The sequence below is a fragment of the Salvelinus sp. IW2-2015 genome, linkage group LG20, assembly GCF_002910315.2.
Source record: "Salvelinus sp. IW2-2015 linkage group LG20, ASM291031v2, whole genome shotgun sequence".
NCBI lineage: Eukaryota > Metazoa > Chordata > Actinopteri > Salmoniformes > Salmonidae > Salvelinus > Salvelinus sp. IW2-2015.
This window is the reverse complement of record NC_036860.1, coordinates 5,489,008-5,503,361: the sequence shown is the minus strand read 5'-3', so window position 1 is coordinate 5,503,361 and position 14,354 is coordinate 5,489,008. Positions and strand designations below refer to the sequence as shown.

Here is a 14,354-nt window from a genome sequence, read left to right as displayed (position 1 = left end):
AAAAAAAAAACAAACATGAGAATGGTTCAAATATAGAATTATAAATTAGAATACTAGTCATTTAATTTATGGGTTGCACCTATGTTTCATCACAATATTGGTTTGAACATTTGTTTTAGGACTGAGCATTCTACTCTATGCATTATCAATGAGCGCTGAGGAAGATATCATCAAGTGCATTACAACGGCTTGGAAATACAATTGCATTTCAAAATGAGGCAAATAATTAGTAGGAAAACCTTTTGTCATCATTTTGATGTCATCAGATGGACTTGCAGAATAACGTTAGCTAGCAAGCTAAGATTGAGTGGAGATCACCGGATTTTAGCTAGCTAAGTTAGCATTGCTAGCTCTTTTCGACAAACTTTGCTAGCTAATGACAACATTACCCTCTGTCTAAAGTACATTTTATGAAATGATAATGATGGCATAGTTGTGTCCTACTAAATATTTGCCTACCTTAGCAACGTCATTGTAATTTAGATGAAGCAGTCATTTCCCTCCATTCAGAATGAATGGGTTTGTTCTCAAGAGGCGGTGGAGAATGCTCATAACAATGGCATGACGCGACCAAGTGACGGAGGTGCAACTATGAATAGGATCTCTATGGGTTCAAATGTATTAGGCTGGTGGTGTTATCTTTTTGCTTTGCACATATTTGTATGTTTCTCTCTGATGTTTACTGAACTCAGTCACTTAAGAGTTGTTGCTGTTGTAAATTCCATGCCGCTAACTATATTATCCTTTATGCCTCTATTCACTTGTATTATCTAATCTGTCTGTTAAACTCTATGAAGTCAACTTCTCTTTTCTCTGTTTGCTTTCTTCACTTCTAGTTTCCCCTTTTCTAGTCGAGTCTCCTTAAAAGCTTGTATACTACCTCACTGCTGTGTTAAACTACCCTGCCTCTCATGATCTTACCCTCCCTCTCATTTAGAAATTCCAAGAAATGAATTTTCCACCAGCAGGACTGATTTTCCTGCAAAAGGCCAGAACAGAAAAGTATATATTTTATATTTAGAACTCTCCTTTATACCCGGCAATTTTGTCAAAATGCAATGTGCTTTCTGTATTATTTGTTTTCGCCTTTGTGACACTTCCTTATGTTTGTACTTTATGCTCTTTAACTTGTTTATGTGTATTGGATGAGATTATGTATTTGGTTAAATATTGGCTAAACATTTTCGAAGTGGATGTAAATATCAATGATCAAATAAAATGTTTTATGTTGCGGTATTTAATGCTATTATTGGTAACATATCAAACCCTAATCCTAGCTTCATGTGCACAACCCGGTTCAACCCTAAACCTAGACATATCCCTATGTAGTTTTTATGAAAGGTACGTTCAGGTAAAGTAGCTATTCATAAGCAATTCGTTTAAACTAAGATGAACAAATATTGTGGGTTGTAAACATTCAAGCTCTAACACACCATGCTTTAAAAGCTCAATTGGTTCAGCTTATTAACAATTTCCCCCATGAAACAAATAGCTTACCACCTCATGGGTATCTTAGCCCATATGCTGTAGATTTTCAACGTCTCTAACTCTCAGTGTGACTAATTAAAAGCAAATTCCGCCTGAGGGAATAGCAATTGCTTTCATGGGAATTGCTTTTATCCCTATATGGGATTTCAGTCCCTACATCAATATTCATAAGTACAGTATTGAGACATTTAGAAAAGCAATAAGGAGTTGTAACAGTCACATTACAGCTCATTGTGTTCTTTGCAATGCTAGGTTTGGCAACATGCACATTACCCATCTAAAAGCCAGGATGGAGTATGTATCGTTTTCTTGTCCACCCATTAATAATAGGAGGAAACACATGTGACACACAATCCACATTAGAAACGCTTTGTGTGTTTGTTTTGAGAACCTTCATCAGTAAAAGGTAGTAGGACAATAATGCTCTACAGTGGTCAGTATCACACATCATGCATTCTGAAGGTTGGAAAATATAATGAGCTAATCCGATCTCAATAGAAGACAGCAACTATTATCATGCCAAGAGTAAAACTAATTTACATTGCAAGACGTGAGGAGCCTCAATTAGCTAAATCCCACTTCAGGTCTACTGTATGGCTAATAAAATGACTATTATCATACTAATAGTCCCAGGTTCAGTCTCACCCAATTCTTATGAAGCATTTTCTAAGATCTTTCTAGTCAGGCTCACCATCCTACACATTTTATAATTGTCTCTCCAAATGGTGGTTCGATAAAACATCCACCTACTCCATTGATCCTATTCTTTCGATGGCAGGCAATCATTTCCCATGTTTCATTCACTGGCATTACAATGAGTACAGACAGTAAATATAATTATTGAACTACAGGCTCTCTGTTTGCACTGATATGATTCTGTCTCTTATACACATCTAGATGTGTATAAGAGACAGGAGTGAGAGAGCAAGAAAGGGGAGAAAGAGGGAGCCCCCAGAGATCCTTGCATCTCTGGAATTTGACCTGGGAGCAGGCAGCATTTGCATACAGGAGTTGCCTCTGCTTCACTTTGAAGGCTGTCTCTTATACACATCTAGATGTGTATAAGAGACAGGTGTGAAGATAGAGCACACAGTGCTGTGAGTGCACACAAAAGAGGATTATTTTTCTCCATTAAAGCCAGTTGAGGCTGCTGAGGGGAGGACGGCTCATAGTAAAGGCAGGAATGGAGTCAATGGAATGTATCAACCACATGGAAACCACGTCTGATACCATTCCATTGACTCCACTCTAGCCATTATTATGAGCCGTCCTCCCCTCAGCAGCCTCCACTGATTTAGGCCTACCTGTTCTTGGCAGATTGTTCCTTTTCCTCTAGGAAGTAACTCATACTGTAGTAGAATATCAAGGAAAGCAGCGAGAGAGAGTGAGAGAGCAAGAAAGGGGAGAAAGAGGGAGCCCCCAGAGATCCTTGCATCTCTGGAATTTGACCTGGGAGCAGGCAGCATTTGCATACAGGAGTTGCCTCTGCTTCACTTTGAAGGAGCTCCTGATTAAAGAATAAAGCTTGTAAAGAAGAAAGCCAAATGTAATTATCATGCATAGACATTACAGAATGACTCTGGCCAATGTGTGCTACACGAAAGCAACGTTATGCATAAACAGCATGATTATGACTCATCAGTGTATCATCATCATGGTGGGAGTGCATTCCTTAATGTAATCACGCGGTAAGGCATTTCAATTTGAAATGTAGCTTGTCACACCCAAAACTCAAAGCAAGCAATTAAGGCTGGGATGAAAGCTTTTATTTTGGCACCCAGTAATTGACTGTAACATCTGCCAAGTGTGCAGTGGTGGAGTGTGCAGTGGTGAAGTTAAATAGAGAGTGGTTTGTCTCTACGAATTCGTCCCTGAGATGTGTTCTCTGACTCATTCACTGTTAGGATAACTCTATTGTGCGGAAGACTTCCTCCATCCCAGAATGACGCAGCTCGGACACAATGTCCTGGATTTGTATAATGACAAAAGACAGAGACTCAAATCCATGTCCACGCACCAGCTGAGTGAAGAATCAAGTGCCTTACTGTCTGACATTGTACCACTTCAATCTGTGGGCAGATGATACAACTGCAATGAGTTATCGTTCAAAGACAACTCCATTGGTATCCTAAAATGTCTATTATCCTCCAATATTACCAAACTAGAAGCAGGATAATGAAACATTTGTGACAAACAAATTAAATGTGTTCCTACAAACTGGCAAAATGTCTGTGCTTAAATGTTATGAACTGTTTTATTGCCTTGCAGTAGAGCTTGAACATTCTCTTCCAGCAGGTCAATACTCCGTCTAATTGTCTTTTTAATTGAAAAATACGTCATTGTCTCTCACCACAGAGAGTTACTAACTCCTCAAGACCCTTAATTGCAGCACTTCCGTGGACTGACAGATTTGAAAAGTTTTTATATCAGGCTACCCTTATTGCTTTAAGCCTCAGACACTTTTTTCTTGAAGAACAATTGAGTGGTTAGTGATTAATGGTTTCATTTGTATGGTTTCAGGCTTGTACTGAATTGAATCTGTTCTTATGTAACAGTCTCTCCTCTCTCATGAGCATTACGGACTTTATTAAGCTTGGGTGATAAAGTGTGGGCCAACTGGGTGGATTACAAACATACCCTAAGTGTATATAGGGAATATGCTGTTTGATTAGATGGCATTGAATGTGCCATGATTAATTCTTGAAAGAAGACGTGAAAGACGTAGTAATGTGTTGTAATTACTGATGATCCAAGGAAAAGTCATAGAGGTGAGTGGACAAACCATAACCTCCATTTCCCTCAGAACCCATCTTCAGTGTAGACACTTCCTGTGAAGATGATCATAGCAGAGCAGAAAGTCTAGAGGAGTGGGGTGCTTTAGTCATGGCCTTGATGCTGTTTAAACCCCTCCATTCCTGAAATCCGTGGTTGTCAAGCAGCAGTAAACGTGATCTATGAGACTTCAGCATCCGGTTGCTATGACTCAGGGTAGAATTAACTCGAAGAACAATTTGGAACATAAATAGATGACGTTTGAAAGAAACTCACCCCAGTTACTTCTTAGCACGATATAGATTGTTCTTTTTAAAGCTTTTTTTGCTTGATATGGATCTAAGAAAGTCAGCCAGAACAGAATACACACACGCGTGCACAGACACACACACTTTAATTCTCTAAAATAAGGGACTTAATCATTTCCAACACTCAGCATGCAGTTAGCAAGCTCCCTCACTGCTTTTGATATATCCTATATCTGATATATGATAGTTTATAGCGTTCTCCACTTGGTCATTTTGTACATATGTATACATTCGGTTTTCTGTTGATATCTCATTGATATCAAATTATTAGAGGTTTGCAAGTTGTTTTTTGAAATAAGTCACTGTAATTATATCTACGACCACTGCGCGTCCTGCGCGTAATGGTTATATGAGCAGGTTTTCCAACAGTTTCCAACACCGAGCCTAATATTTCCACTCTGGTTGTGTCTGTTCATTAGTAATTCCAGCTCAGGGCTGGTGTCTACATAGGGGATGTAATCCACACCCACGGATTCCATTTATTATCCTCCTCGCTCCCTGCAAAAGACGCCTTCTTCTACTGCAACAGATGTAGGCCTAATTAGAAAGGCAGCAGGCATATAAATGGTAGGAAACATTCACAAATTAAAGGTTTCTCTGGGCAAGAGTGCTTGTTCAATCCAATATGTGAAATCAAACAGGGACTGTGGAAACATCCAACAACAATCCAACAAGAACTACATGGCTGGCTGAAGGAGGGAGCTTGAAGAATGTGCTTAGGCTTATAATGCTGCCAAGTGTGCCTACGTACCCTTAAAGGAAATACAGTATACTTAACCCCTACTTGCTGATAGTGGTGCTGCATGAGTCCCTCTTGACTATCAAACATCTCGAATATTGAAAACACTAATAGGCAAGGTTGGCATGGACAGATCAGCTATTAAAGGGAAATAAATTGTTGGGTCGAGAGGGTAATGCCGGGGAGTTGGATATATGGTTTGAGATTGACAAAGCACAGGTTTATCTAAGGACTGTGAGGAAATAGCATAGAATTAGGAATTAGAATACTAGAATGGTCATGAACCTTCTTATGATATAAAAGGTCAGACATTTTGGTAAGGGGAGTTAAGCCATTGGCCAGCCAGTGCTGTGATAGTATCTTATGTAAAACAATTCATTTGAAGATTACCGCCACAGTATGTTTGTTTGCTAGCTAGCCAGAAAGTTTAAGTGGAATGATTCCCCCCAAAATTCCAATGAACTACATTCAATACTAACAATGGAGTCAATCCACAGCCACACACTGCTGAACTTAGTTGATAGGACTTAGAAAACTTGTAAATGCAACAAGTATCAATATTGTATCATAGTATAACACACAGCTTTTCAAGAAAACAAACATTGAGACACTTATGGTCTGTTTACATATATTTTACAGGCTATTTATACCAAATATTTGTATAAAACTGGTGTAAACTGTACTTATAATGATATGACAATATTTTAGCTTGACAATAATTCTGTTACACAATTTCTGATACATCGCATGCCCAGGCGTGTCACTTCGGTATCGCAGAGTATGGCAGTCGCCTTACCCTAGCTCAGCACCAACAATTTAAAATAGGCTACTAAAATCATTCCAATCCCGATTAAAGGGCAAATGCAGTTTAGAGGGTGGTTTTAGGACCATGCGGATAACTCAGAGCAGGACGGGAAGGTTGTTTGGCCGGATAGCTGGCTTTAGGCCTATGGACCGCGCATTGACACAGCTCTGCAGTGAGTGAACAGCGCAACTTTTTTCTCAAAACAGTGGAGATCTGGGAGATGTCTCTAGATGGCTAGATAACTGCTGTTTGACTTTACATGAAACTAGAGTGTTTGATCCCGGTGCTGAGCTAGTGCGTATAGCAGAGAATTACTGTATGACGTGTTTGTAGAACGTTAAGTCTCCTGTCGACAGAGGTGAAGGAAGTTACAGTAGCCAAGGTGATAATGGCTGGATTACATTTTGGTTGTTTTTTCTGTTCCCAAAATGCATTTTAGAGTTTTGAATTGTGTAGAAATGCAGTAAATGAGCTTGAACTTTATAAACCCCACCCCCTGCACTTTGCCATACCCTAGCTTTAGCTGAAATGACACCCCTGCCTTGCTTTTATTTCCCTGAATCAGTAAAAGAAGGAATGCATCACCTATGCCTCTACTGCCATTCATTCCAATTAGACTGGTTTGGATTTCTGCCTGACCACAATGGCTGCCATTTTCAGACCATTCTGGAACTTTGATGGTTATAACATAGCGCCTCTAGTAATTTAATCGGATCTTTATAATAATAAACACTTTTCGTACAGATTCTCAGTCACACACAAAAAAATGATGTTAGGGAGCTGGTCTTCCACAGCTGGATGATGATGCAGTTCTGTACAGGAGAAGCTGTAGTCAAGCTGGTTTCGATGGGCCAGCTAGGGAGTAAGATTATTCAGACAGGCAGGACCGGAGCTATCATCAGGCACCTTTGTCTCTGAAGTTCACAGCGACTCCTCCTCCGCGGTCGGAACAGATTCACCACTGATAAGTGTAGCACCGACCTACCTGGGTGATGCTTCGTCAGCTATAAGCGCCTTAGAGACCACCACACGTCAGCAGTAATCAGCAACAGTCTCCTACAAGGCGAGCCTCTGCCATCCCCTCACAGTCCTTCCAGAAACCTGGGCAGGTGGAACAAACAGCCGGTGCATCATTGAAATTTAGATTAGTCAGCTAATGTTAGCTAGCTATAGCTAAGTAAACAGACTTGCCATCGTCAATCCTGTAAATTAAATCCATGGGTTACCACCAGATGTTAAAAAAAAAAAAACATTCTTCAAAAATAACAACAGTAGGTACAATATTGACAGAGCTCTCTGCCTAGGCTTCCCTCACAGCACCATGGCAACCAACTATGGGAAATAAAGTCTGATGGATCAGAATACAATATCTTGACACACCCGATAACTTGGAGGAAAACATGTTGGGTCAAGGGTGGGAAAGTTTGGTTTCTGACGCTGTACAAGGCTTTGGATTCTTCTCGGCATGATCCTGCCATCGATGTTTGATGAGCGTATTCTTGTTTAAAGAGAATTGAAAAAGAGTTGCGTTAGTAGCTGTATTTTCTATGGTGAAGGCTGCAGCCTTCACAGGGAGTACGAGTTACTTACAGGTTCACAAATCAATGATTATGCATTTTTTATGCTGCATGTGGTCTTTCCCTTTCACCTCTGAGCAAGATAACAGCGTAGGATTACTGTATACTGAGGACAACACATGGGCTGATAAGAATCTAGTCACAGATTAGAATTTTGAGCAGATGTTACATTTAATGTAGACGTAAGCCGCAATATTTGCAAAGAAACCCAGAGGAATGCAGTTTACGGCTGGAGTATCAATGTGTGAGACAAGCAGCACTTTGGATAATGTTCACTTTTCCCAATTCTCCACTTTACATTGTCTACTGTACATTTTTCGCCTAGACATGGCTGTGACATCCCAAAGCCCTTGATTGCGTTCTGTCTGGATCTCTAGCACTGTGAAAATCAAACTTCAGGCAGCGGCATGGTGAGGAAAATACGCACGCACACACATGCAAAATGAATGAATGCATTCTGTAGACAACAGGCTGGAAGCCATCTCTATACATTTCTGATGAACGCGAGGAAAGGCCTCAATGGGGATCCACACAAAATAAAATCTGAAAAGCATGCATTAGTATGCTTTACCATAACGCCGTGATTTACACATGAAGGCCACATGCAGTGTACAGCATATCAAGGCTGAGTAGTATAATGGACCTCCATATCTAGAGTATTGTTTGGTCTCAAACAAACACGTAACAAAAACACTGGGTTGAAACCCAAACAAAAGAGCGAGGAGTACCTTGAATAAATAACACACGCACACGATGATTAACACACAGACCCGTAATCATCTACGCAATCCACAAGGGCACGAAAGCCCAAAACACACAGCACAGATACTCACACGCACCAACAGACATTGTAAAATAATTGCCAAGACCATGGAAACCAAAGGGCACATATATACAAATACTAATCAGTGGGAATAGGGGACAGGTGTGCGTGAGGAAAGTTCCGGAGGGATCTGTGACAGTACCCCCCCCCGATCACAGGAACGCAGTGCGGGTTGATCAGGACCTGATGCAGCTGCTGAAGTTCCGTTGTCGTTGGACAGACCAGTAGCAGTGGCGTCGGACGGGCCAGTTGTAGCTGCTGAAGTTGCGACGGCGCCGGACGGACCAGTTTCAGCGTTGTTGGACGGGCCATTCCCGCTGTCTCCCTTAATTGTCGATTATTCTGTCACGTTGGTAACAATGATTCAGGAGACAGGCGCAGGAATGCGTACAGGGGTTTTTATTCAGCCCAAATTACGGTGTAAAGGCACGGAGACGACGACCAAACAAACACGTAACAAAACACAGGGTTGAAACCCAAACAAAAGAGCGAGGAGTACCTCAAATGAATAACACAAGCGCACGATGATTATCACAGGGGACGAGACCCGTAATCATCTACGCAATTCACAAGGTCACGAAAGCCCATAACACACAGCACAGCTACTCACACGCACCAACGGACATTGTAACGATAATCGATAGCACCACAAAAGGCACTTTTTTATACAAATACTAATCAGTGGGAAAAGGGGACAGGTGTGCGTGATGAGAAAAGGGGACAGATGTGCGTCCCGGAGGGATCCATGACAAGTATATTCAAGACAGACTATGATATAAGAACAGAAAGCATCTCTATATCTATAGTAACACTGGCTACACATTAAGGAGCAAGACTGAAATCCAGAGCTTTGAGAGTAAAAATGTTGAAGCCATTCTGTGTGCCACACGGGAATATCCCAAGGCCAAGAATAAATGAAAATGAGAGGAGATAGATAGATGGGGTAAAAGAAGATAGCTCTTGAAGTTCAGTATTCTGAAGCAGAAAAGTGTGGTGAGGGCTGAGATGGAGTGGAAATGAAGTATGGAGAGCATTGGAATACTGCAGCTCAAGTGCTGAGGGATTGAAGAGAGAGAGGCCGAGGCAGAGGGAGAGAGAGCGAGAGTGAGAGCAGGGAGAGAGAGAAAGAGAGAGAGAGAGGGAGAGCGAGCGAGAGAGAGAGAGCGATAACAGCTCTATCAATATTCTACAGTGGTTTAGGAAGATGATTAGATTGAAAAGGGATACCATGCGCACTAAAAAAAGTGAAACAAAGCAAAAGGTGTAAGACGCCTTATGTGACACTTCATCAGATTACAAACATTACCCCTAAACATCCAAATATGGCAACATCAGTGGGTAAAGATAATGTGGAACGAAGAGGGCAAAATTCTTAGCACTCACAACCCTTGAAGAGCACTCAAACACACCTGTGGTTTAGATGCTGTAGTCTGGATGAAAGCAAAGGAGTAGTCTTGATTCTGTATCGCTTCAATAGCCTGCGGCAGCTAAGACTGATACAGCAGCAGCAGCTATGACTGCAGGAGTGATCAGAAAACCAAAGAGTCTGAAACAAAGTGATGGCCATCAATGTATGAAAAACATAGTGGAGGTGAAATATCAGTCACAGCCATCACATCCATCACTACTGACATCCAGTGACTAAAGCCCTTTTGATGTGATATGTTGGTTTATAACACAATTATAAATGTTTTACATGACCTCTCTAAGAATCGATGGATCCCTGAGAATAACTGACTCAACTTCGATCCGATCCCCGATATTACGAGGGACCTGATTTCATAGACCAGTGTTTCCAAGGGCTACAACAAAGCTGTATACTGTTGGGGGTACTCGAGGACCAAGGTTGGGAAACACTGTCACAGACCTTCCACAAATTGCTTTGTATCCAGGACACCAGTGGTGTTTTTAATTGATTTGACATTTCTCAAGCCGTGAGAAATGTGTGATATGCTGGAGTGCGGCACTTTGAACAAAGTATCCTGAACTGAGAGTGTTCTGAAAATGACTTGAGAGCAAGTCATCTTTAAAAACAAGTAGTTGTCATACGCACACCTCAAAACACTTATTAAATGCACCTGGTCGATTGAATATACAACAAAATCTTAACATGTTCATACTATTTGATTTAGGATTCATTTTCAACAAGGCAGGTCCTACTGGCCCTAGTTTTGTCACACCTGGACCACTGCCTGAGGGCACACACTTAATGTATTGTGAAACGTGTTATGACATGTAGTGTCATGTAATATTTTTTATTGTATATAACTGCCTTAATGTTGCTGGACCCCAGGAATCCTTAATAAACACAAATACAACAATTAATGTTACAAGTCTCGTAAATGGGTAGGAAACGAAGGGGCTGAGCTGAGTCACATTAAGACGTTTTAACAACAATTAACACAACCCCATGCAGTGGGAAAATATACAGCAGAAAATAGCTCAACTGAACCCACTGTTACTATGGCCTAGTTAGAAAAGATGCATGTTGCAATTAGTTTGACACACCCATCGTGTTATTGACTGGTTTGACCACATAGAAGTGGGTTCACGGTCTGCCTGTTTACATTCTGGTTTCATCAATGCTGTTTTTCACACCAGCACAGAACCTGACTGACATTTCTTCATTCCTTTACCCACTTTTCTGTTGTCATATCCATGGTACATGGAACACAGTTCGTACACAGTTGACAGTTTTATTGACACCTATATGATGATTATCCTACCTACATAATTTGCATGGCTCTATTTAGCTGCACACAAACGTTAAGCAGAATATGCCATAAACAACAAGTACTGTAATTGTGCATTTTCTACACGAGGGACATCCTGTATGTGCTGCTGTCTGCGCATTCCTCTCGGCCATGCACGATGAACTGACTGAGTCTAATTAGGCGTACTGTTTCTGTTGGGTGGGAGTAAAGTGCCCAGCTGCTTTTTATGTGTGCTTAAGACGGCAGTGATTCTCAACACTGGATACACCCCCACACACAACAACAGCGACTGTATAACGGTGTGAATGTAGAATGGGAGTCCTGACAGTCTAACGAAAAGCAATAATTGATTTAAGGGGAGCATATTTTTCACCATGGTATCTTGATGGAGGCCATCTTGACGTTTACTTTCAAAGGATGTATCGTGATTAAATAAAATATGAGTGTTTAGATTTGGTTACAATGGGGATTTCAGACTCAGGTTCAGTGGGATTTATTGACTGCTGTGCTGCAATCTAAAACATGCGTAAATTAGTCAGCAATACAAGGACAGCATGCAATAAAAAATATATTATCCCTCCCTCCTCCCTCTGTTTCTCACACACTGCTCCCAGTCAATACTGGTTTCTCCGTCAGAACATTGGCTCCTTGGGAGTTACATACAAAGGATATGTTCCATTTAAAGGTCTATGACCCTGTAAAGTACGTGAGGCAGTGTGGTATTGTATGGAAGGTTATGCATGAAAGGAGGTTGGACTGGCATTTACCTTCCACTAGCCTGGGACATTGGACAATAGTGACCTGACAGGCTGACATTCATTTCTGACTTTTGAGGTACAGTCCAGTCCAGGTCACCATACTAAGCACCGCATGTACAATGACGTACTGATATAGCTGTATATGAAGTCACCAGCCTAGCCAACGCTTCAGTGTGGCCTTTCTTTAGCTACAGTAAGTGCATGTCAGTGCATGTTCATGTTTTAAGCAGGTGCATCCTGCTGCTTGTGTGCATGTGTCAAGACAATGAAGAACACTACGGTCTGACAAAACGTGGTAGACTTACACTAGTGCATGTTAAAGAACCGAGGATGCTGGAAAAGGACATAACATCATCATGCAAAGCGAGTCATCAACAGGGATGGTGTGAGGAGAGATCAAACAGGTTTGGGAAGTACACAGAGTCTCCATCAGAAGAGAGAAGAAAAGCACGCGTCTGATCATTACAGACAACCTCGAATTGATGTTCATTGCAAAAGGGTGTGAAGAGCAAAGTTTTAGCAAAAACAACTTGGATATATACAGTATATTTATATATATATATATCTTGGAGCTGTGGCGACCACTAATGAAGGCCTATTTCTTTTGATTTGGTCTGGCTAGTTTTAGGCACTGCTGGAGAACACACTAATGATCTTACTTTTTCAATTAAGCTGCTTGCTTCTCTAAACGGAGCCCAACATTGTGTTCCAGAATTAATTACAAGTCAATATGAGCTGGGTGCCTGTTGGGATGAAACAGCAGGGGCCTCACAGTACTGCTATTGGATTGGAAAGAAGTGAGCAAGAACACAATTAACCAACAGTGTGCTAGCAGCAGTGATTAACCAACAGTGTGCTAGCAGCAGTGATTAACCAACAGTGTGCTAGCAGCAGTGTTTTTAACACTTGTCTGGGACTAGGACAAGCCTCAAACTAGGGACTGGAAGACAAAGGAAGATATTTCTGAGCAGTAACAGTAGCTAATGTGCAGATATATACAGAGCTCTTTATAAGGAGATTGCTCGATGGATAATCACCCACACGGCAGAGAGACTTGAAGAGAGTGTCATTGAAGGTTAATGGAGAACGTCCTACAAAATGTACTTCATCAGTTTTGATCTTAGAAACTCTGTCATTTCTGAGAACACTTGTTTTAAATGTAACGTTGCTTCCGCTTTATACAAATGTCAAGTATTTCCACAAACCATCTTAACTTAATAACATTTATTCACATATACACCATCTTACAAATACTTGAATCTGACTCTTATCACAACATTATCCCTTCGTAAGTCTACATCAAAGTGAATCAATCAAGTCTATCATTCGTTAAATGTAACCGCTCACCTCTGACTTGTGTTTGTATATGCAGCTATTTCTGATGTAGCCAGTGATGGGCCAGGTTAACCTCTAAAAGTCATTGGGGTACAAAGCTAACATGTGCAATTGTTTTAAGATGGTCATACCATAGATCATTTAGTTATTTGATTTGGAATTTTAGGACACCTTTAGGTATCCCACAAAAATATACTATAGCCCATAGAAATGCATTGAATGGCACAATCATAAATGTCAAAAAAGACAGTAAAAAAAATAAATTATAAGGAATAAGGTTGTAAAGTGTCTGTCCTATATCTAGGAGATATAAGAAAGCTCCGGATTTTTTTTCTTCTCACATAATTAACCCCATATTTTTGGGACTCAAATCTACCTCCATACTTCCATGGGTTACCTTCAGACTAGTCCTGTGACACTTGTGGGGGTCATAGTTTGTAGGCCAAACCGTTCGGACGCTACAGAAGTTTCCGTGAGAAAACCGATTTTCGGGATGTCTCATGTTCTGACAAATACCGCTGTAGCTCAACTACCAGCCACCGCAGATGCGGAAGGCAGACACAGGCGGAATCAGTGGATTGAGACTCAGCCCATGCAAACTGTTACCTCTAGCTTAATTTGACAGATTTTGATGGGTATTTTTAAAATTATGTTACTTAGATTGACTCATCAGTTTTGGGTGTCAATAGACTATTAAGGATTGTTAACTGACAAGAGTGAACTGCAACATCTTCCTTTGTAGTTAGACTTGAAATACTTCAAACTTGATTCAAACCCGTGAACAAAAAGCAAAGCTGTTCTAATACAATCCACAACAAGAGTCAATCAAGAGTTTGATTCTGATTCTCAAGATTTGATTCTGTAGCAATGTTCCAATTAATCACCTCAATCTGGAAACCTGAACCGTTATTCAGACAACACCCACTCTCCAAAGTTCACCTCCAGAACCATTATCAAAGGATTTGTCTGTAACTGCTGTCATCTCAGCCAGGTTTGAGAATCTACTCCTCACACTAGGAAATGTTTCTCTCACTC

At 40.8% G+C, this 14,354-nt stretch overlaps 1 protein-coding gene across 1 annotated transcript in view; it reads left to right on the top strand.

The window, feature by feature from the left end:
- Positions 1 to 14,354, top strand: part of galr2b (galanin receptor 2b) — a 216,191-nt gene that overhangs the window by 4,513 nt on the left and 197,324 nt on the right. The gene's annotated exons all lie outside the window — the stretch shown is intronic.